General features: G+C 37.0%; 1 protein-coding gene across 2 annotated transcripts in view; it reads left to right on the top strand.

The window, feature by feature from the left end:
- The first annotated feature begins 3,033 nt into the window (after positions 1-3,033).
- The window catches only part of sqa (spaghetti-squash activator), a 282,797-nt gene continuing 262,883 nt past the window's right edge, over positions 3,034-22,947 (top strand). The window contains exon 1 of one of the 2 annotated variants that reach the window (XM_067771746.1): positions 3,034-3,173. The gene's annotated coding sequence lies outside the window, so the exon portion shown is untranslated. The remainder of the gene's footprint in view (positions 3,174-22,947) is intronic. The other variant, XM_067771748.1, reaches the window with a different exon arrangement.

Raw genomic sequence — 22,947 nt, 5'->3', positions numbered from 1 at the left:
CTTGTTGCCAAACATCTCTAGAGCAGAGGTGCCCTTCGTAGCTTCGTGGAGCAACGGAAAACTATTAGGTATTCACCTACAGGTTGTATAAGCCCAGCCACTGAGATGAAACAAAGCAAGCAGTTTTCCCTTGTACCTGAAGCAGTATATATCTGTGTGCCAGTTTATTTAACTTGTTTGAAATCAGCTTATAGCGAACTCGTAGTTAGCTTCTTTTCCTCCAGGGTATACACTCGTATGATGCATAAAATTGAAGCTCAAATTGAACGAAATAATTGTAACTCAACAGCTAAGCTTCATATTCTGTAAGTCTGCTTTTTATCAGATCTTCATCATTCGCCAAGTTTTAAAAAGGACTCGTGGGAAGAAAATTTACACAAATCGTCGTTTTATCGACTTCAAAGCAACTTTTGAGACTGCAAAAAAAGTTACTTGTACGCTGCTGTGTCTGAGTTTAAGATTTAAGCCCCGTTAAAATTGGGAAGACCTTACCGAGCCAGTTGATACCAAACAGAGCCTCCGATGAGTACACAAAGTTCACAACTTTAGCTGCTGTGTGTCTCAATACTAATTTTCTTCCAAACGAAATTATCATCCCCCAATTGGAAAATTATTGGTTACGCCACTGCATCCAGGAACATAAAAGTAAATGTTGAAAAAGTGTAATGTTGATTTTAGATAACATATTTATAGGACATCGATAATTAAACAATAGCTCGTCCACACCTCGTTTGTAGCATGTCGATAACATAGCGATATCAAATTTAAAAGTATCCGATAAATTTTCGATAACGGTTTTAATCGATTAAAAAACGGTCAAAACTTAGCTTACAAATAAATAACTTTTGGATATATTTTCTATAACAAATCGATACTATTCGTATATCAAATCGATAACTTTTCGTTAACATATCAATATTTTTCGAGAACAAATCTATTTTGCTCTAATAACAAAAAACGATAACTCATCTATAACATTGATAATGGTTAACATATCGATAACAAATCGATAAACGTGAATACCTCGTCGATTGCACGCCGACAGCAAATGGTAAAAAAATATATAACTCGAAAATGTATAGCACGCCCATGACTCGTCGATAACAATCGATCACTCCTCGACGCTGATTGTTGTCGATGGATTTAGTAAAGAGGGCGTACGTGGAAATTCCCCAAACTTCCACTCCAAAGACTTGATTGCCGGGTGATTTTTAGTGGTCCTCAACGAACCATTTTCTTTCACTGATGAACCTAAAAAACCTGAACCTGAAAAACCGTGAGCCCAGAAATCCAAGTCATCTGGTTTGTAGTCCTCGATATCGGCAGAGAAAATTATGAATCCACTCCTTTTGCTGCTCACTCTGACAGCTTTTGAAGAGTTAGCTTGTTTGTATGTACCACAATTGGAGTTTTGGTGCAATAGCGCAGTGACCTGTGATGACTCTCGTAAGTATTCTAGCTGCAAATTTGTTAAGCTTGCGGTATTTTCTAGTTGGTTACTTTCCTATCCAAACATTGTCATATAGACTTTCAGGCCACGCAATCAACCGTGTTGGTCCACAGCAAGTCCGTTGCTCTGATCTCACATTTCTCGATTTTTCTCAGCAGATTCCTCAGCGGTGGTCGCACGTAACTGCCGGCCTTGCTTATATCCTGGCCATCTCATCTGCAAATTCGTTCCATTCAATATCGTTGTGCCCTGGAATCCAGCGAAGCCAAAAATTTACGTGTCTTTTGCATACCATCGAGGTTCAATACCTCCGCACATTATACGACTTTATAACGTTGGATTGTTAATTGATGTCTGGGACTGTGCTATTTTGAAGCAGCCTGGCTGCTCTCTCAATTCCCCCGAGACTACACAGAATGATTCGAAGAGCCGGTGTTATTGATTTTCCTGCAAATGCTTTAAGTAAATTCCAGCTTTAGTTCCTTTTTCCATTTTTGAGCCGTCTATGTAGATTCCAATGTCATTGCCACTGTCTAGACCGTCGTCCTCTTCCTCCCTTGAATGATATCTTATGTTCTGCACCTGGAAAGCAAAACCTGCCGTGATGTGGTCGGTGTGAGGGGTTAGGTCAGCTGTAATTCTGTTTAATCGTCCCTTCTCATGTCATCCAATATCGTTGCGTGGCAGTATTCGGTTGATTCGGAGAGCCGGTATGTTTGATTTACCTACAAATGTCCTGAGTGCATTCCAGTTTTAGTTCCTTTTTCCATTGTAATGCCCTTACGACCGTTCAGGCCTTCGTCTCCTTCTTTCCTTGAATTATGTCAGATGTTCTGCACCTGGAAGTGATTTGGTCGGTCTCGGGCGTTAGTTCATTTGTAGTTCTGTTTAATTGTCGACTTGTCATGTCATTTAATATCGTTGCGTGCCAGTATTGGGTTGGTTTCCACGTGGTGGATTCTCTTAGCTGTTGAGGCTCTTGAAATCAAAGTCTCTGGGCTAGAACTGAGCTTTCTGCCGAAAATAGTGTTCGTTAAGCTTGTAACAAATTTAAAATAAAACCTTGAACTTTGACCAACCACTTGCTTAGATTTGTGTCCTTCACCTATGAATGTCAATGCCAAAATATTACATAAATATAATAATTTTTTGTTGTTGTTGTTTTTTTTTATCAGTTTTTTGCAATGTCAATATACCAAGTATATCTTTAAGTTATTATATTTTTGCTCATTCTCAGCAAAAAAGAGAGCTCAACATAAATGCCAAAAACCGAGCTGCCAAAAGACAGCAACACAGCCAGTTTATAAGAGTGAAAAAGTGCACAAATACAACAATAATATTTATTTGAAGCATACTATGCAAAAGCGAAAGAAAAACTACTCAAGACATTACAAAAAAAGTAAAAATAAAAACTGAAAATTTTTTAAACACAAACAATGCACTGGCAGTTTGCAGCGAACACAGACAACTAACACATACATACATGCACAAAGTGAACACTTACACACTTGATAGCCAAGAAAATAGATTTCGTAGTATTTTCGAAATTTCGAAATTTTTAATTTAGTTGTGCGGCCAAAGAACGCGAGAGCGGACAAGCGGTGCATTTTAAGTGCACAATTAACAAATTGAAAAGAATCAGAGGAAACGAATAGTGAAAATTTAATTAAATATCTAAAATTAAATAGCTTTAAAAAAATTTATTTGTTTATGTTTCGTAAAAGTATGACACAAAAGTTTGTAATAAACAAAGTTTTTTAATTTACAACAAGAAAAGCAAAGACTAATTTAACTTACAAGTGCACACGCGCCGGGCTGTATGAAAAAAAATTAAATCTGTGTTTTAGTATTAGTGGCGCCACCAATACACATGCAATAACAAAAATTGCAGTGACTATAGTCTATGTGGCATGTGCAGTGTTGCCAGTTTGCTTCGTTTTCGACTTTGAATTGTTGTGGTCACTTAGTTTTAGTTAGGTAGTTTATGTAACTACGAAAAAGCTCAGTGTCACACACTTGTTGGTGCCATTGTGTCTTACACAGTGTTTGTTTCGGAGCTTTCAGTGTGTCAAAAAGAAAGAACTTTTTATTTTTAAGTTAAGAAAGCTCCAAAAAAATATTCCCAAAAAACTTCCTTTTTGGGATTTTATTTCAAAATATTTTCGTTTGCGTTCTTCTATGAACAATGTGAGATTTTGAATGAAAATGATGAAATATTTTTTTTTGGTTTATCTGCAGTTCTAAAGTGAAGAAATAAATATCAAAAAATATCCTTTTGTGGATTTTCGTTCTTCAAAACGCGGAAATTTTTTTTTTTTTAATTTTCAACGCTTTGGTGAAAAAAATCTTTTGAAACATTTCACTCTTTTGAACTTTGCACTTGAGCATCAAAAAATTTGTCCAATAATTTCCTTTCTGTTATTATACTCAGTTGAGCAGAGCTCACAGAGTATATTAAGTTTGATTGGATAACGGTTGGTTGTACATATATAAAGGAATCGAGATAGATATAGACTTCCATATATCAAAATAATCAGGATCGAAAAGAAATTTGATTGAGCCATGTCTGTCCGTCCGTCCGTCCGTCCGTTAACACGATAACTTGAGTAAGTTTTGAGGTATCTTGATGAAATTTGGTATGTAGGTTCCTCAGCACTCATCTCAGATCGCTATTTAAAATGAACGATATCGGACTATAACCACGCCCACTTTTTCGATATCGAAAATTTCGAAAAACCGAAAAAGTGCGATAACTCATTACAAAAGACAGATAAAGCGACGAAACTTAGTAGATGGGTTGACGTTATGACGCAGAATAGAAAATTAGTAAGATTTTGGACAATGGGCGTGGCACCGCCCGCTTTTACAAGAAGGTAATTTAAAAGTTTTGCAAGCTGTAATTTGGCAGTCGTTGAAGATATCATGATGAAATTTGGCAGGAACGTTACTACTATTACTGTATATGTGCTAAATAAAAATTAGCAAAATTGGATGAAGAACACGCCCACTTTTTAAAAAAAAAATTTTTTTAATTCAAATTTTAACGAAAAATTTAATATCTTTACTGTATATAAGTAAATTAATTCAAAATTCAACTCCAGTTATGATATGATGCAACAAAATACAAAAATAAAAGAAAATTTCAAAATGGGCGTGGCTCCGCCCATTTTCATTTGGTTTGTCTAGAATACTTTTATTGCCATAAGTCGAACAAAAATTTACCAATCCTTCTCAAATTTGGTAGGAGCATAGACTCTATGACGGTAACTTTTCTCTGTGAAAATGGGCGAAATCGGTGGAAGCCACGCCCTGTTTTTATACACAGTCCACCGTCTGTCCTTCCGCTCGGCCATTTACACAATAACTTGAGCAAAATCCAATATATCTTTACTAAACTTAGCCCACGTACTTACTTGAGCTCACTTTTTCTTGGTATAAAAAATGGGCGAAATCTGACTATAACCACGCCCACTTTATCGATATCGAAAATTACGAAAAATGAAAAAAATGCCATAATTCTATACCAAATACGAAAAAAGGGATGAAACATGGTAACTGGATTGGTTTATTGACGCAAAATATAACTTTGGAAAAAACTTTGTAAAATGGGTGTGACACCTACCATATTAAGTAGAAGAAAATGAAAAAGTTCTACAAGGCAAAATCAACAGCCCTTGGAATCTTAGCAGGAATACTGTTAGTGGTATTGCATATATAAATAAATTAGCAGTACCCGACAGATGATTTTCTGGATCACCTGGTCCACATTTTGGTCGATATCGCGAGAACGCCTTCACATATACATCTAAGGGCCACTCGCTTTTAAAACCCTCATTAATACCTTTAATTTGATATCCATATCGTACAAAAACATACCAGAGTCACCCCTGTCCCACCCTAATGGCGATATCTCGAAAAGGCGTCCACCTATAGACCTAATGCCCCCTCCCTCTTAAAATGCTCAGTAACACCTTTCGTTTGATACCCATATCGTACAAACATTCTAGAGTCACCCCTGGCCCACCCTAATGGCGATATCTCGAAAAGGCGTCCACCTATAGACCTAGTGTCCACTCCCTCTTAAAATGCTCAGTAACACCTTTCGTTTGATACCCATATCGTACAAACATTCTAGAGTCACCCCTGGCCCACCCTAATGGAGATATCTCGAAAAGGCGTCCACCTATAGACCTAATGCCTACTCCCTCTTAAAATGCTCAGTAACAGCTTTCGTTTGATACCCATATCGTACAAACATTCTAGAGTCACACCTGGCCCACCCTAATGGCGATATTTCGAAAAGGCGTCCACCTATAGAACTAAGGATTACTCCCTTTTAAAATACTCATTACCACCTTTCATTTGATACCCATATCGTGCAAACACATTCTAGAGTCACCCTGGCCCACCCTAATGGCGATATCTCGAAAAGGCGTCCACCTATAGACCTAATGTCCACTCCCTCTTAAAATGCTCAGTAACACCTTTCGTTTGATACCCATATCGTACAAACATTCTAGAGTCACCCCTGGCCCACCCTAATGGCGATATCTCGAAAAGGCGTCCACCTATAGACCTAATGTCCACTCCCTCTTAAAATGCTCAGTAACACCTTTCGTTTGATACCCATATCGTACAAATATTCTAGAGTCACCCCTGTCCCACCCTAATGGCGATATCTCGAAAAGGCGTCGACCTATAGACCTAATGCCCACTCCCTCTTAAAATTCTCAGTAACACCTTTCGTTTGATACCCATATCGTACAAACATTCTAGAGTCACACCTGGCCCACCCTAATGGCGATATCTCGAAAAGGCGTCCACCTATAGAACTAAGGATTACTCCCTTTTAAAATACTCATTACCACCTTTCATTTGATACCCATATCGTACAAACACATTCTAGAGTCACCCTGGCCCACCCTAATGGCGATATCTCGAAAAGGCGTCCACCTATAGACCTAATGCCCACTCCATCTTAAAATGCTCAGTAACACCTTTCGTTTGATACCCATACCGTACAAACATTCTAGAGTCACTCTTGGTCCAGCTTTATGGCGATATCTCGAAAAGGCGTCCACCTATAGAAGTAAGGATTACTCCCTTTTAAAATACTCATTACCACCTTTCATTTGATACCCATATCGTACAAACACATTCTAGAGTCACCCTGGCCCACCCTAATGGCGATATCTCGAAAAGGCGTCCACCTATAGACCTAATGCCCACTCCCTCTTAAAATGCTCAGTAACACCTTTCGTTTGATACCCATATCGTACAAACATTCTAGAGTCACCCTTGGTCCACCTTTATGGCGATATCTCGAAAAAGCGTCCACCTATAGAACTAAGGATTACTCCCGTTTAAAATACTCCTTACCACCTTTCATTTGATACCCATATCGTACAAACACATTCTAGAGTCACCCCTGGCCCACCCTAATGGCGATATCTCGAAAAGGCGTCCACCTATAGACCTAATGCCCACTCCCTCTTAAAATGCTCAGTAACACCTTTCGTTTGATACCCATATCGTACAAACATTCTAGAGTCACCCCTGGCCCACCCTAATGGCGATATCTCGAAAGGGCGTCCACCTATAGACCTAATGCCCACTCCCTCTTAAAATGCTCAGTAACACCTTTCGTTTGATGCACATATCGTACAAACACATTCTATAGTCACCCCTGGCCCACCCTAATGACGATATCTCGAAAAGGCGTCCACCTATAGACCTAATGCCCACTCCCTCTTAAAATGCTCAGTAACACCTTTCGTTTGATACCCATACCGTACAAACATTCTAGAGTCACCCCTGGCCCACCCTAATGGCGATATCTCGAAAAGGCGTCCACCTATAGACCTAATGCCCACTCCCTCTTAAAATGCTCAGTAACACCTTTCATTTGATTCCCATATCGTACAAACACATTCTAGAGACACCCCTGGTCCACCTTTATGGCGATATCTCGAAAGGGCGTCCACCTATAGACCTAATGCCCACTCCCTCTTAAAATGCTCAGTAACACCTTTCGTTTGATACCCATACCGTACAAACATTCTAGAGTCACCCCTGGCCCACCCTAATGGCGATATCTCGAAAAGGCGTCCACCTATAGACCTAATGCCCACTCCCTCTTAAAATGCTCAGTAACACCTTTCATTTGATTCCCATATCGTACAAACACATTCTAGAGACACCCCTGGTCCACCTTTATGGCGATATCTCGAAACGGCGTCCACCTATGGAACTAAGGATCACTCCTTTTCAAAATACTCATTAACAGCTTTCATTTGATACCCATATCGTACAAACACATTATAGAATCACCCCTGGTCCACCTTAATGGGGACATCTCGAAAAGGCGTCCACCGATAGACCTAAGGCCCACTCCCTCTTAAAATGCTCAGTAAAACCTTTCATTTGATACCCATATCGTACAAACAAATTCTAGAGTCAGCCCTGGTCTACCTTTATGGCGATATCCCTAAATGGCGTTCATCCATAGAACTATGGCCTACTCTCTCTTAAAATACTCTTTAATACCTTTCATTTGATACACATGTTATACAACCACATTCCAGGGTTACCCCAGATTGATTTTCCTTATTTTGTCTCCATAGCTCTCAACTGAGTATGTTATGTTCGGTTACACCCGAACTTAGCCTTCCTTACTTGTTTTTTTTTTTAACTATTCTCGATTACATTGTTCTGCGAACATTGTGTGAGTTTCAATTACAGGAAAAACCAAAGGAATGAAATATTTTGTGTGTAATTTTATTGGTTTGGTAAAAAATTTTTGAAAAGTTTCGCAAAAAAATCCCGGTGGCATTTTTTTTCTAGCTGGCACAGGATTTCTTTTTGCGTTGGTGAACAAATTTCTTGACAAATTTCCCAAAAATGTCCCTTTTTTCATTCTATTACATACAATGCATAATTTAAGTAAAGTAAGCACCCGAAAATTTTCCAAAAAAATCTCTCTTTTTTGGATTTTATTTTTGATTCTTCTCGATAACATTCTTCTAGGAACAATGAGATATTTTGAAACAAAGGAATAAAGATTGAAATATTTATATATTTTTTTTTAATACTTGGGTTATTTTCAGCTGGAGAGTAGAAAGAAAAATATATAAAACACCCCTTTTGGGATTTTTATTTTTTTACTCACCGAAAAATTTGTTTGAATTCTCAATGCCCTTGAAAAAAAGTATCCTAAAATTTTCTCTTTAGGACTTAATTTTTTTATTTTCGATTGCGTTATTCTACGCAAGGGGTGTGATTTTGAAATACAGAAAAACGAAAGAGATGACACATTTTGTATGGGACATTTTCCGTTCTAAATTGAAGAGAAATTTATCAAAAATATCTCTTTCGGGATTTTTATTTTTTAACTCGCGAAAACATTTTTTTCTTTTGAGTTTCCAAATGCTGTGGTGGAAGAACCTCTTGAAAAATTTCTTGAAAATTTTCGTCTTTTGTCCTTTACTTTTTTCAGAATATTTTTCTCAAAATTTCCTTTTCGAGATTTTATTTTGAAATAACGTTGGTTCCGTTGTGCTACGCACAATGTTTGATTTTGATATACAAGACAACAGCAAGGATAAAAGCAGTGAAGGATAATTTCCAAATATATCCATTTTGGGATTTTTATTTATTTTTATTTTTAACTATATATGAACCTGGAAAAGTCGAAATATTCACTATTAGGCAACGAACTTGCCTTGAATCACACGGTGCGATATTGTGTGTTTGTTTCGGAGCTTTCGGAGTGTCAAAAAGAAAAAAAAACTGCTTAGTTTTAAGTTAAGACAGCTCCAAAAAAATACTCAAAAAATTTCCTTTTAGGATTTTATTTTTAAATATTTTCGTTTGCGTTTTTCTACGAACAATGTGAGATTTTGAGGCACAGGCAGAAATTATGAAATATTTAGTTTGGATTATCTGCAGTTCTAAAGTGAAGAAAAAAATATCTAAAATAACCTTTTGGGGATCTTCATTCTTTAACTCGCTTAAATATTTCTTTTTAGTTTTCGAAGCTTTGGTAAAATAATCTCTTGAAACGTTTCCCTCTTTTTAACTTTGCACTAATTGCAGAGCTCCAAAAAATTTGTCTTAAAATTTCCTTTCTGGAATTTTTTTAAATTATTCCCGATTACATTCATTACATATTGCGAACAATGTTTTCTTCTACGAACAATGTGTGATTTTGAGTTACAGGAAAAACTAATGGGATGAAATATTTTTAATGATTTGGTAAAAAAAACTTTTGAAAAGTTTCGCAAAAAAATACCGATTGGACTTTTTTGCTAGCTGGCAGTGAATTTATGTTTGCTGGCTTTTAGCGGTGATTAAAAAATCTCTTGACAAATTTCCCAAAAATTTCCCTCTTTTCATTGTATTACATACAATGCATAGAACTTTTTAGTTTTAAGTAAAGCAAGCTCCAGGAAAATTACTCAAAAATCTCTCTTTTTCATCAGATTTTTGATTACTCTCGATTTCATTCTTCTAGGAAAAATGTGATATTTTGAGACAAAGGAAGAAATATTTTGTTTGGGTTATTTGCAGCGGGAAAGTAGAGTAAAATTTATCAAAAACATCCCTTTTGGGGTTTTTATTCTTTTACTTGCGGAAGTATTTTTTGTTTCTCACTGTTCTCTTTTGAAAAAATTTTCCTAAAATTTCCATTTTGGCTACTTTTTTTATTCTGGATTGCGTTCTTCTACGCAAGGTGTGTGATTTTGGGATACAGAAAAACGAAAGGGATGACATATTTTGTATGTGATATTTGCCGTTCTAAAGTGAAGAGGAATTTATTAAAAATATATCTTTCGGGATTTTTATTTTTTTAACTCGCGAAAACATTCTTTTTTTCTTTTGAATTTTCAAATGCTTTGGTGGAAGAACCTCCTGAAAAATTTCCCGAAATTTTCTCCTTTGGGACGTTTCTTGTTTGCAGAAAATTTTTCAAAAAATTTCCTTTTCGAGATTTTGTTTGGAACTAACGTTGCATCGATTATGCTACGCACAATGTTTGATTTCAAGATACATGGCAACAGATACAAGTTTCCACCTGCGGAAGTTTTCATGTTGATGATGAGTGGGATTGGACTTAACACTTTCTTCGGCGGTGCGCTGGACTACGCACATAGTGACTCCGATCTCGGGGCACATTTTGTCCGATAGTCTTGATATATGAATCTAACGGCCGTTTTACATAAACGATTGAGTCGCATTGCTCCGTTTTGATGCTATAGCATAAATATGAAACGACTGGCCGCTTTACATGCATAGAAACGACGAAAGCGTTTATGAGAAACTATTTTTACGCTCTTGTTTAAAATTACACGGAAATTAAGTCGTTTAATAGGGATATATTAGGAGCTGCCTGATTTGGGAGAATTTTTCTACACGCGGCACTCACTGAGGGCATTCGCAATGTACCAGACTGCCTCCGAGTGTAAGTCTGGCAAACACCCCGACCCACGGGAAGAAACTTTTGTGACCATACACTAACAAAAATGGCTTGTTTTTAAATAAATGTCTAACGGAGTAAAATATCAGCTGCAACGGTGCTACGCGAAACTGACTTTATTCTATAATAATAAAATGTCTCGTCAAGAAACGTATTTAATCCAGGTATTCATAAATTTTTTGAAAGCTTAACATAAATTTCCCTTCAAAAAATTACTGTCTTAATAAAGCATAGCTAAATCTTTTTTAATTTAAAATCAAAACGATTTCACCAATAATAAGCGGCCGTTTCCGCAAAATTTCCCAACAAATTCCCTTTTTGGGATTTTTTGTTTTTTAGCTTCAAAATTACAAAATTTCTTATAAAACTTTCGGAAAAACATCAATTTTTTTTAACATTTTTGTGTTAAGAAAAGAAGAACTTAATTCATAAAAAATGTAACAGTTGTATTATACATATGTTTTAGGAAAGCCCGTATTCCAAAAAAGTCCTGAGATTTCGAATACCTGAAATATTTTTTATGAGAAACTTTATTTATGGAATACCGATTTTAACGTTCTTCAAGCCTCTGCCCGCTTGTATCGAAAAAATACCCTCAACATCCTAATTCCTCAGCAAGTCGTTATGCTTGCTTTCAGAGAAATTTTACATCAGTCTTGGCTATATATCTTATCAAAAATAAAACATTTTTGACATTCGCTAGTATGTCACTAAACATTGTACCTAATTTATTTCGCCAACAAAACCCAATCACCTCAGCGTTTGTGCGTTGGGTCAATTGCATGCTGGATTCTGTGGACGCCAAACTGGTTGCCACCAATTTTTCTTTTACATCTCGTAGGCAGATGTTTTCTTCATGCTGCTAAAACCGCAGCTGATGTACCAGTTGCTCTCAATCATCATGTCCACTAGTGCAATTTGCGCCCGTTTTTAACGCGAAAAGCCTTGTTTGTATATACAGAGAAACCCCTCTTAAGGGACATCTTCCTTAGCCGAACAGCTTTTCATGCACCATATTTAAGGTAAACTTTTTAGAAAAATTACCTTCGTAAGGCGGGGACTCTCTTGGCCGGCCGCGGACAGTTATTTGATATAAAATGGGATGGAACCTCTACCGAGTGGTCACGAATCTCTTATCAGCGGACACCTCTCGTGGATGTACGCGAACTCCTCGTATGCGGACAAAATGAGATTATGAATATTAATATATACGTTTGAAAAGCATCGTACTGGTTGCGGACATTTGTATTTGCCAAATGAAAGAACGAGTTTTGTCTTAAATAAATATGTACTCACGTTTAAGAAGTCTCAAAGGCTGTCGCTACTAAGTATCGCTTTAATACAAATGAAAAGTAAGGCTTTCAGATTGCCTAAAATTAAGTTAAATTGATCTGGTTTGTCCTTAAGGACTTGACATAAACTGAACTTGTACATCCACGACATTGACGACCAAACTGAAAACCCCTCATGAACAATGACCTATGTTATGAAATGACTATGTCTTATTGGAAAATACTATAAAATTGCTAGGGACCACCCCATTAGCGGATTCTAGACCTTAAAATTTTACTTTGTTATCTTTGACACCTTGCATTCCTTACAGCTTGCTTTCACTTCTTTTCTACCTGGTTAATCATGTATAGTTTTTGTCTCCTTTCCCAATTCATCTACCTTTTCGGTATCATCTATCACGGCCCTATAATGATTGTAAGATTCTCGCTGTTCCAATTCTTTCAAGTGTACTCTAAAACTATTTTAGTTGTTGCGCTATGCTAGATTATGGCTCCAATCACCGACTGATTGTCATACAAGGGTTAACGCGAATACATCTCTCATTGAAAAGAGAGGGGTGTTGACTCATGACGGATATTCTGACTGGACACTGCCTTCTGGCGTCTCATGCCTTAAATTAGACTTGGTCAGTGATAGCAGATGTAGGAAGTACGGGTTGGAGGAGGAAACGATCGAGCACGTTTTGTGGTCATGCCCTGCGTTTGCCAGGCTAAGACTCCTGCTATTAAGAGTGATACAGCTGTCTGATCTAGAAGCAGCAAGCGGCATAAGTCTCAGAAATTTTCCAGTATTTGCCAAGATTATGGAGTTATTTTATAACATACGTCCAGCTTTTTGATAGAATTTTTTAGTTTGGTCGTTAAATTAACTTCCGGTGACACTACGCACTCATTTAGCCTAGCGAGTTCCTCATGGACCGGCCACTTCAACCTAATCTAACCTAACGCGACTGCAGTTTGTGCAGTTTTTTTCAGTATCTGTGCCAGCTTTTTCCAACTTGTTATCACTGTATCGCAACAGTATATTATATGCCATAGATACCATGAGTATCGTATTTCGCTACATTTCGACTCCAATTAGTGGAAATATATCTTGGGTGAACAAAAGTTGACTGACGTTGAGTGTCCGCCCATGGAAGGTATCACTGTACATATTTATATAGTGATTCCTCCCTGTATATGTGCCAAATATGTTCACTCTTCTACTCCTTATAATTTACAACTTCAAATTACAAAATTTCTAATGCCGTGCTTTTTTTCCATTCCAGTTGCAATTTCATCAGCCATATATCCGTAATGAACTTTTTTCTTTCATCGTTCAGCATCTCTTCCCGTCTGTCACACATTCAATTTACTCTGCGTCAGTTATAAATTAGATAGTGCTCTGAATGCTCGAGTTTAAAATTTATTATAGCGTCGTTCTCGCAGCCTCAACTATTTATTTGCTGGCGACTATTTTTTCTATTTAACAAACAAACAATTCGTTGTTAGAAAACTTTAATTCGTTATACTTCACAAATATTTCCTCTTCTACTTCCTATTTTACTACCTTTATATTAAGTCCCTTTAATATTTGTCCCCTCATTTCCATACGAATTTTTGACCCACGGAAAAGTCTTTTTCGGTAACTTCCTGTTGAGCTAGACACATGATACTTAGAACATAGTTCATATCTGGGGGAGATTACAATGCAAGTGAAAAAAATCCGCTAGGTGGCGCACGGGTCGAGATATACAGAAAATTAATTTTAAAATGGAAATTTTTCGATCGACTTTTAACTAACTTCTCGGTGATCCAGAGACATGCAACTTAGCACATGGTTTGCGAATCGATGGTAATACAATTCGTGACGAAAAAAATGCCGCCAGGTGGCAGACGAATCGAAATAAACGAAAATCCCTGAATATGGATTAAGCGATGAAACTTGGTAGGTGAGTTGACCTAATGACGCAGAATAGAAAATTAGTAAAATTTTGGATAATGGGCGTGGCACCGCCCACTTTTAAAAGAAGGCAGTTTAAAAGTGCTGCAAGCTGTAATTTGGCAGTCGTTGAGGATATCATGATGAAATTTGGCAGGAACGTTACTCTTATTACTATATGTCTTCTTAATTAAAATTAGCTAAATCGGAGAACGACCACGCCCACTTTTAAAAAAAAAAATTTTTAATTCAAATTTTAAAAGAAAAGTTAATATCTTTACAGTATATAAGTAAATTATGTCAACATGCAACTCCAGTAAGGATATGTTACAACAAAATACAAAAATAAAAGAAAATTTCAAAATGGGCGTGGCTCCGCCCTTTTTCATTTAATTTGTCTAGGATAGTTTTAATGCAATAAGTCGAACAAAAATTTACCAATCCTTGTGAAATTTGGTAGAGGCTTAGATTCTAGGACGATAACTGTTTTCTGTGAAAAAGGGCGAAATCGGTTGAAGCGACGCCCAGTTTTTATACACAGTCGACCGTCTGTCCTTCCGCTCGGCCGTTAATACGATAACTTGAGCAAAAATCGATATATCTTTACTAAACTCAGTTCACGTACTTATCTGAACTGACTGTGTATTGGTGTAAAAAATGGCCGAAATCCGACTATGACCACGCCCACTTTTTTGATATCGAAAATTACGAAAAATGAAAAAAATGCCATAATTATATACCAAATACGAAAAAAGGGATGAAATATGGTAAGGTAATTGTATTGGTCTATTGGCGCAAAATATAACTTAAAAAAAAAAAACTTGGTAAAATGGGTGTGGCAGTGGTCACATCATATTAAGTAGAAGAAAATGAAAAAGTTTTGCAAGGCGAAATCAAAAGCCCTTGCAATCTTGGAAGGAATACTGTTCGTGGTATTACATATATAAATAAATTAGCGGTACCCGACAGATACTGTTCTGGATCACCCTGGTCCACCTTTTTGGCGATACCAAAAGGCGTCCACATATAGAACTAAGGCCCACGCCCTCTTACAATACTCATTAATACCTTTCATTTGATACCCATATCGTACAAAATAAATTCTAGAGTCACCCCTGGTCCACCTTTATGGTGATATCTCGAAAAGGTGTCCACCTATAGAACTTAGGTCCACTCCCTTTTAAAATGATCATTAACACATTTCATTTGATACCCATATCGTAAAAACAAATTCTAGAGTCAGGCCTGGTCCACCTTTATGGCGATATCCCTAAATGGCGTCCATATATAGAACTATGGCCCACTTCCTCTTAAAATACTCTTTAATACCTTCCATTTGATACACATGTCATACAAACACATTCCAGGGTTACCCTAGGTTCTTTTTACAACATGGTGATTTTCCCTTACTTTGCCTCCACAGCTCTCAACTGAGTATGTAATGTTCGGTTACACCCCAACTTATCCTTCTTTACTTGTTATTCATTATTTTGATTTTATAAAATTAAGTACTTTTTAAAGCAGTTATAAAGTAGATATTGTTGCCTTCAAAATAAAACTAAAGTTAATAAGATGCGACGAGTGGAACCAAAGATATAACATTTTGAATGTAGGCAAGTTTGCTTACCCATCGAATCTGAGCACATGTAGAGCTCTGAAAAAAAAAATTTCGAGGAAATCCCGATACAGGTATTTACTTATTTCGTGCGAGCAACTTAAAAAAAAGTTTAAGTTGAATCAAAATTATGAAATCTCAAAATTTGTTCGATTTGTAAAATAATGACCAATATATTAATTGTTGAACTTTTATTGTTTATTGCACAACTTGTTGAATTTATACATGCATTTTTTAAACGCTAACCAAATGAATTTATAATACTATAAGTGCAACTGAAATTTTGAGTACACGTATATAACTTTCTTTATTTCTGAAATTGTTCCTAAAGGGGAAGACTACCGAACTTTTAACTCTGAATCTTGGTGGCTGCCTGTTGTTCTTCTAGGGGACTGCTTATCGCAAGGGGCCGGCATGTTTATGCCCACGGTCCAAATCATAAATATTTTAAGTAGCCCTAGTATGCGAGATGTTAAAATTATGTTAACATCAACTGTTTGACTACTTTTGTCAACGTCTACAACGTCTACGCTTTGGCGATGTCGAGTACTGGAGAAGATTTAACGATGAGCTGTATGAGCTTTACGCTGACATCAACTAAATCCATCGAATTAAAACGTTGCGGCTGGGCTGGATAGGTCATGTTATGCGAATGAAAGATGACGCTCCGGCTAAGAAAGTGTTTCTATCGGAACACGCTTATGGGAGCAGCGGAGGGGAGCGGCTTCCACTCCGCCGGAAGGACCAGGTGGAAAACGATTTAAACTCCCTTGGAGTGACCAGTTGGCACCAGATGGCAGAGAGAAGAAGCGACTGGCGCGCCTTGTTGAACGGTCATAACTGTTTAAACGGTTAAGCGCCAATTAAATAAGTAATTGATGATCCCTTTATGGGATAAGCACATAAGGGCAATCGTATTTTTGCGAGAAAGTAAAATGTCATAAAAAAAAAGCTGCCAGCCGATAATCGGTTGCAATTTTTGCACCAGCCCGGCCAATTTCATCGGTCGATTGCCATTTTTAGGTTTATCGGTGGCTCAGTAAGTGTATCTTAAGGAAATGATAAAAGAGGGGAACAGTACAACCTTTCTGAATTGGGCCCTGCCTTTTTAAGAAAACCTCTTGTTTCGATTTATTGGGCCACGTAAGTTCGAGTAGTGTTGTTGCTTTGAATTGAGTGCACTGCTCCCAACTATGGGTTTCTGGTAGCATACAATAGAACATATTAGCATAGCCAATCAAACTAATTAAGTCTACCCATTGTACATTTCTGTATTTATTCATTAAAAATACGGTTATTGTACACATATCAATTTGATAACGCAATTCAGCTGTGCAAACACATACTTATATAAAGAAACAAATACAAGGAAATTTTCTTTTCAAAAAGTATAGCAAAATATTCTGTTAAACCCGCGTTCTTTTTTTCGCTCAAACGTGCGTAAAAACCTTGAGTTTGTTTAATTAATAGAGCAAAGCTGTTTGTTTAACTAATTAAAAACTAAGGAAATATTAAAAGCAGCATGACGCAGATTGGAAGAGAAGCTCGGCCTAAAATCTCTTCGCAGGTTATCGCGCCTTGCATTTATTTATTTATTTATTTTTTTTTTATAATGAACCGAATGAAAACAAACAAGATTTTTATACTCAGTTGAGCAGAGCCCACAGAGTATATTAACTTTGATTGGATAACGGTTGGTTGTACAGGTATAAAGGAATCGAGATAGATATAGACTTCCATATATCAAAATCATCAGTATCGAAAAAAAATTTTATTGAGCCATGTCCGCCCGTCTGTCCGTCCGTCCGTCTGTCCGTTAACACGATAACTTGAGTAAATTTTGAGGTATCTTGATGAAATTTGGTATGTAGGTTCCTGGGCACTCATCTCAGATCGCTATTTAAAATGAACGATTTCGGACTAAAACCACGCCCACTTTTTCGATATCGAAAATTTCGAAAAAGTGCGGTAATTCGTTACCAAAGACGGGTAAAGCGATGAAATTTGGTAGGTGAGTTAACCTTATGACGCAGAATAGAAAACTAGTAAAATTTTGGACAATGGGCGTAGCACCGCCCACTTTTACAAGAAGGTAATTTAAAAGTTTTGCAAGCTGTAATTTGGCAGTCGTTGAAGATATAACGATGAAATTTGGCAGCAACGTTACTCCTATTACTATATGTATGCTTAACAAAAATTAGCAAAATGAAAAAAATGCCATAATTCTATACCAAATACGAAAAAAGGAATGAAACATGGTAATTGGATTGGTTTATTGACGCAAAATATAACTTTAGAAAAAAGATTTGTAAAATGGGTGTGACACCTACCATATTAAGTAGAAGAAAATGAAAAAGTTCAGCAAGGCGGAATCAAAAGCCCTTGGAATCTTGGCAGGAATACTGTTCGTGGTATTACAAATAAATTAATGGTACCCGACAGATGATGGTCTTCGTCACCCTGGTCCACATTTTGGTCGATATCTCAAAAACGCCTTCACATATACAACTACCACCACTCCCTTTTAAAACCCTCATTAATACCTTTCATTTGATACCCATATCGTACAAACAAATTCTAGAGTCACCCCTGGTCCACCTTTATGCCGATATCTCAAAAAGGCGTCCACCTATAGAACTAAGGCCCACGCCCTTTTAAAATACTCATTAACACCTTTCATTTGATACCCATATCGTACAAACATATTCTAGAGTCAGCCCTGGTCCACCTTTATGGCGATATCCCTAAATGGCCTTCCACTTATAGAACTATGGCTCACTCCCTCCTAAAATACTCTTTAATACCTTCCATTTGATACACATATCATACAAACACATTTCAGGGTTACCCTAGGTTTATTTTCCTACATGGTGATTTTCCCTTATTTTGTCTCCATAGCTCTCAACTGAGTATCTAATCTTCGGTTACACCCGAACTTAGCCTTCCTTACTTGTTTATTTTGTAGCTTTAATTTCAATTAAGATGTATTGTCGGTTTTTAAAATTCCTGAAATTTTGACTGAAAAGTGTTTGCTTATTTTTTACTAACACCACTCAATTGGGTATAAATAGCGCTCACAAAATTTATCTCGAGGTAGTTTAAACTTAAAAATTGGTTCGAAAAGTCTTTAAAAAAAATGGATTCTCACATTTATTTCATTATCCTGTTTGTCGCGCTAACCTGCAATTTCACATTTACGGATGCGCAGTTTCGTATTACAAATGGTAGAAATATAACAATAGAGCAGAGTCCGCATTTGGTTGCTGTATTTCATTTTCTCGTCTATAGATGCGCTGGTACCTTAATTAGTAAGAATGTGGTGGTTACCGGTGCGCGTTGCCCAGTAGAATGGAACCTGCTCGCCGTACTAGCTGGTGCAGCCGATGTACGTAACATAAACGCAGGAATAGGGCAAAAATTCGATGTGTCAAAGAGATTTCACAGTAATTTTAATGCAGCAACAGACACTATGGATATATCTGTTCTTATATTGCATAAGAATGTTGACGAGAATGATGCCGTTCAACCAATACCACTTTGCGGTGTTAAATTATTACCGGACAGAGTGATGCAAGTTAGTGGATGGGCTTCAGATGCTAATACTCCTCATCTTGTTCTCCAAACAACTGATTTGCGTATAATGGCAAAGTCGGAGTGCGAGAGTCTTTTTCGGAATGGTATACCAAAAACAATAATGTGTAGTGCTGGATGTAGTGAAAGTTGTGTGTGTGATGGAGATGTTGGATCAGGGGCCCTTGTGGAAGGACGACTTTGTGGGGTGGTACAAAGCTCTTGTCAATACCCCGGTCGTCACAGTTTATTTACAGATGTATCAAACGTAGATGTTAGAATCTTTTTAAGAAACAAAATAAGATACGCAGAGTCGTTACAAAAGAAAGGTCGAGTGGAATATCACCCTTATTCGACTGAACACCGAATTTTGAAATAATTTTAGATAAGGCGTTTTGGAAACATTAGTTAAGATGTGGTGATATTTTTGTCTTGTATCATGTAATTATATATTGTTATGACAAGTAAATAAATATTTTTGATTGTATGGAATTAAAGTGTGGTGCATGTAAATGAATTAAGTTGTGAGACCAAACTTTTATTAGGACTGCAAAATTCCCTGGTGTATGAACAGATCATGAGCTAAAAACAAAAATTGCATAATAACTACTTTAAGACCCTGGCAAACTCAGCGTAAAACAGCGGAACCAACCAACTCCAACCAAGTCAACGTCATCGGTTATTGCAGTCATTGAATAACGCCTTAGTCATAACGATACCATAGCCAACCAATTAGTTTTTTCTTTTTCCTCATTTAAATTTTTTGCGTTGGCGAATTTATTCACAAGTTGGAGATTCTGTTTTTCGTATTGAAATTTTTAACATTTTTTATTTTATGAAGTTACTAGCTTATGCCCGCGGATTTTCCCCCACCTTTCTATAAAAATATGCTGGCTACGCGCAACTGGCTATGGGTAAAACATGAGTTGGTAAGATTGATTTCTGCTACAGCTAATGACTGTTGTTGTATGATATATTTTTATTTTTAACAGGATTCCCCTCGCATTGATGAGGTTGATAATTGAGTTGCAAAAGCCCTGAAGCTAAAAAGGTTTGTATTGCGCTCATCAATCCCTTGATTCGCAGCTAATGATCGTCCTTGAGCTTCATTGATAGGGATAGGAAATTTGAGGCATTTAAAATTGAAAAGACAAATCTATCGGCATCAATGGAATCCTTGGTTTTAACCTTTTTTGTTTTCGAAATTTTCCGATGAAATGAATTGGTTCAATGACATTCGTAAAATTTTTGCGACGAATACCCTTGTCCCACTATATAAGCGTGGAGAATCGAAATAACGAAGCATAAATATTGCGATACTATGGACCCTTTTTTAAGGATCAATCGATGAGGAGAAATTTCTGATGGCTCAAAAGAGCAAACAAACTCAATCGGATATGCACAGCTTGGGACTCTTCCACGACTGTGTTAATAGAGTGATAAGTTGTCATGGTTCTAGTGATATTAACATCTTCATTTTAAGGTGCCTAAAATGCCTTTTCTCAAAGCCATTTATAGTTTGTAAAGGTAGATTCAATATTTGGAAGAGAGATTAGCTATTAAAGCTTCAGGTGATGTCATAATTTCTCAAAGCTTGCAGGAAAAGAAATCAAATCTGTTAGTAAAGAAATGGGAATTTTGCCATAATTAATTTCCAGAAGTTGTTTAGCGATAGCTGCTGCTGAAGTGTTTCCGACAAATTGCCCTACCATATTTCTAAGGAGAGCAAATTTTTGTACGTAAAACCGTCTATAGACGAAAAAGCACGCATTTACTTCAACTGCGGCTGTTTCAGCATGTAACAGGAAAGCACCACCTTTGCGATGGTCATTACACCTTAAATTCTTAAGGGTTTGGTCTAAAACTTGCAGCGACTGTTTATGAGTCATGGTGCACACATCTCACACCATCACTTTTACCTGACCGCTTACTTATGTTGCACATCTGTGTATCAGATGTTTGCAGACAGTTGTCATTTAAATGCGGAGTTGTACGTCCACCACACAAAGGGTATCCGCGATAACTGAAAAAGCAACTGCCATAGTGATTTCTCTTTTTGCTCTTACATCAGTTAATATGAAATTAAACAGAAATGTTTTTTTCCGGTTCCTCCAGGCATATCCAAAAATACCAACCTTAAAGATAACATAAAATGTTACTAAAGGAATAACAGCCAAACCCAAATCTGCAATCAAACTTTAGGTGTTAAAATAACCTAAGTTTTTAAGGCAGCCATAGTTCTGAAAGTCCCATTTGTCTTGTTTTTTTCTTTCAATTCCATGTATTACTGGTGCTGTTAGGAATTAACGTCATACAACTCGTAACCAATTTTCATTATTCCATTTGTATGGTATGTGCCACCCCCTTTTTTGCTTTTTTATATTGAAGCTATATTCAGCCTATGACCATCTTTGAAAGGTATCTAGTGGGTTGTGCAAATTTAGTTGTGATCGGCCGATCCGTTTAGGGCGCAACCCGATTTATACCTACATACAAACATTCGTAATTTTAACTTTATATATATGTAGATAGAAGATGTGGATAGACTGAAGTTAACAAAAAATTTTAAGGGCGGAAGATTACTAAACATCCAAAAGGAATAACAGCCAAACAACTCTGTAGTCAAACTTTAGCTGTTATAATAACCTACGTTTGTACGGCAGCCATAGTTCTAAAAAATCCCATTTTAAGAAGGTGCCACGCCCCCTTTTCACCAATTCCACATTTCACTGGAGGTGTTAGGACTTAACCTCATAAAGCTCCTTACCAATTTTCACTATCCTACCATTACTACATCCAGAGATATGCAGTATTATAAATTCCATTTATATGGGAGGTGCCACGCCCCCTTCTCCCCACCCCACATTTTCTTGGGGGCGTTAGGGATTGACCTCATATAACTCCTTAATGAATTTCAATGTTCTAGCATGAATACCTTCAGAGTTATGTAGTAAAAAATATAAATTTTTTTATGGGAGGTGCCACGCCCCTTTTATATATCGATTTTATTTTTAGCCTATGACCATCCCTGGAAGGTTTCTAGTGGGTTGTGCTAATTTCGTTGTGAGCGGTCGATCCGTTTAAGACGCAACTCAATCTATACCTACATACATACATAATTTGAATTTTATATATGTGACGCGGTCTATGAAAAGGTGGCTTATAACTCAAACAAATTGTCCCCTTTTTTCTCGTTTCGATAATTTTTGCGACGCTCTTTCACTAGAAAGTCCTGTACTAAAAATGTAGAGAAAGAAGAGCACAAATGAAAGACGATGAAGTCTTTGGTTCCTTCGATGCCATTTTGGTGGCTGCTGAAGCATCCTCAAATTTTTTTGTTATCATTTTTTTCGATGGCAATGAAGCCAAAATATCGGTCAGAAACTGGCACTTTTGCATAGGCCAGGCCCCATATATAGATCACATTTTTAACCCTCCAGCGAAGAATCAATCTTGCCAATAAATGCTACTTTGGACTAGGTAGGCAATTGAAAAGTAGAGTACTCTCTCGGCGAACGAAAATCATACTCTACAAGTCACTTATCGTACCCGTCCTGCTATATGGGGCAGAAGCATGGACCATGACAACAGCAGATGAAGCGGCTTTTGGAGTGTTCGAGAGAA

The sequence above is a fragment of the Eurosta solidaginis genome, chromosome 3 (assembly GCF_040869045.1).
Source record: "Eurosta solidaginis isolate ZX-2024a chromosome 3, ASM4086904v1, whole genome shotgun sequence".
In the NCBI taxonomy this organism is placed as follows: domain Eukaryota; kingdom Metazoa; phylum Arthropoda; class Insecta; order Diptera; family Tephritidae; genus Eurosta; species Eurosta solidaginis.
The sequence above is the reverse complement of the archived record's forward strand: the minus strand, read 5'-3'. Positions and strand labels throughout refer to the sequence as shown.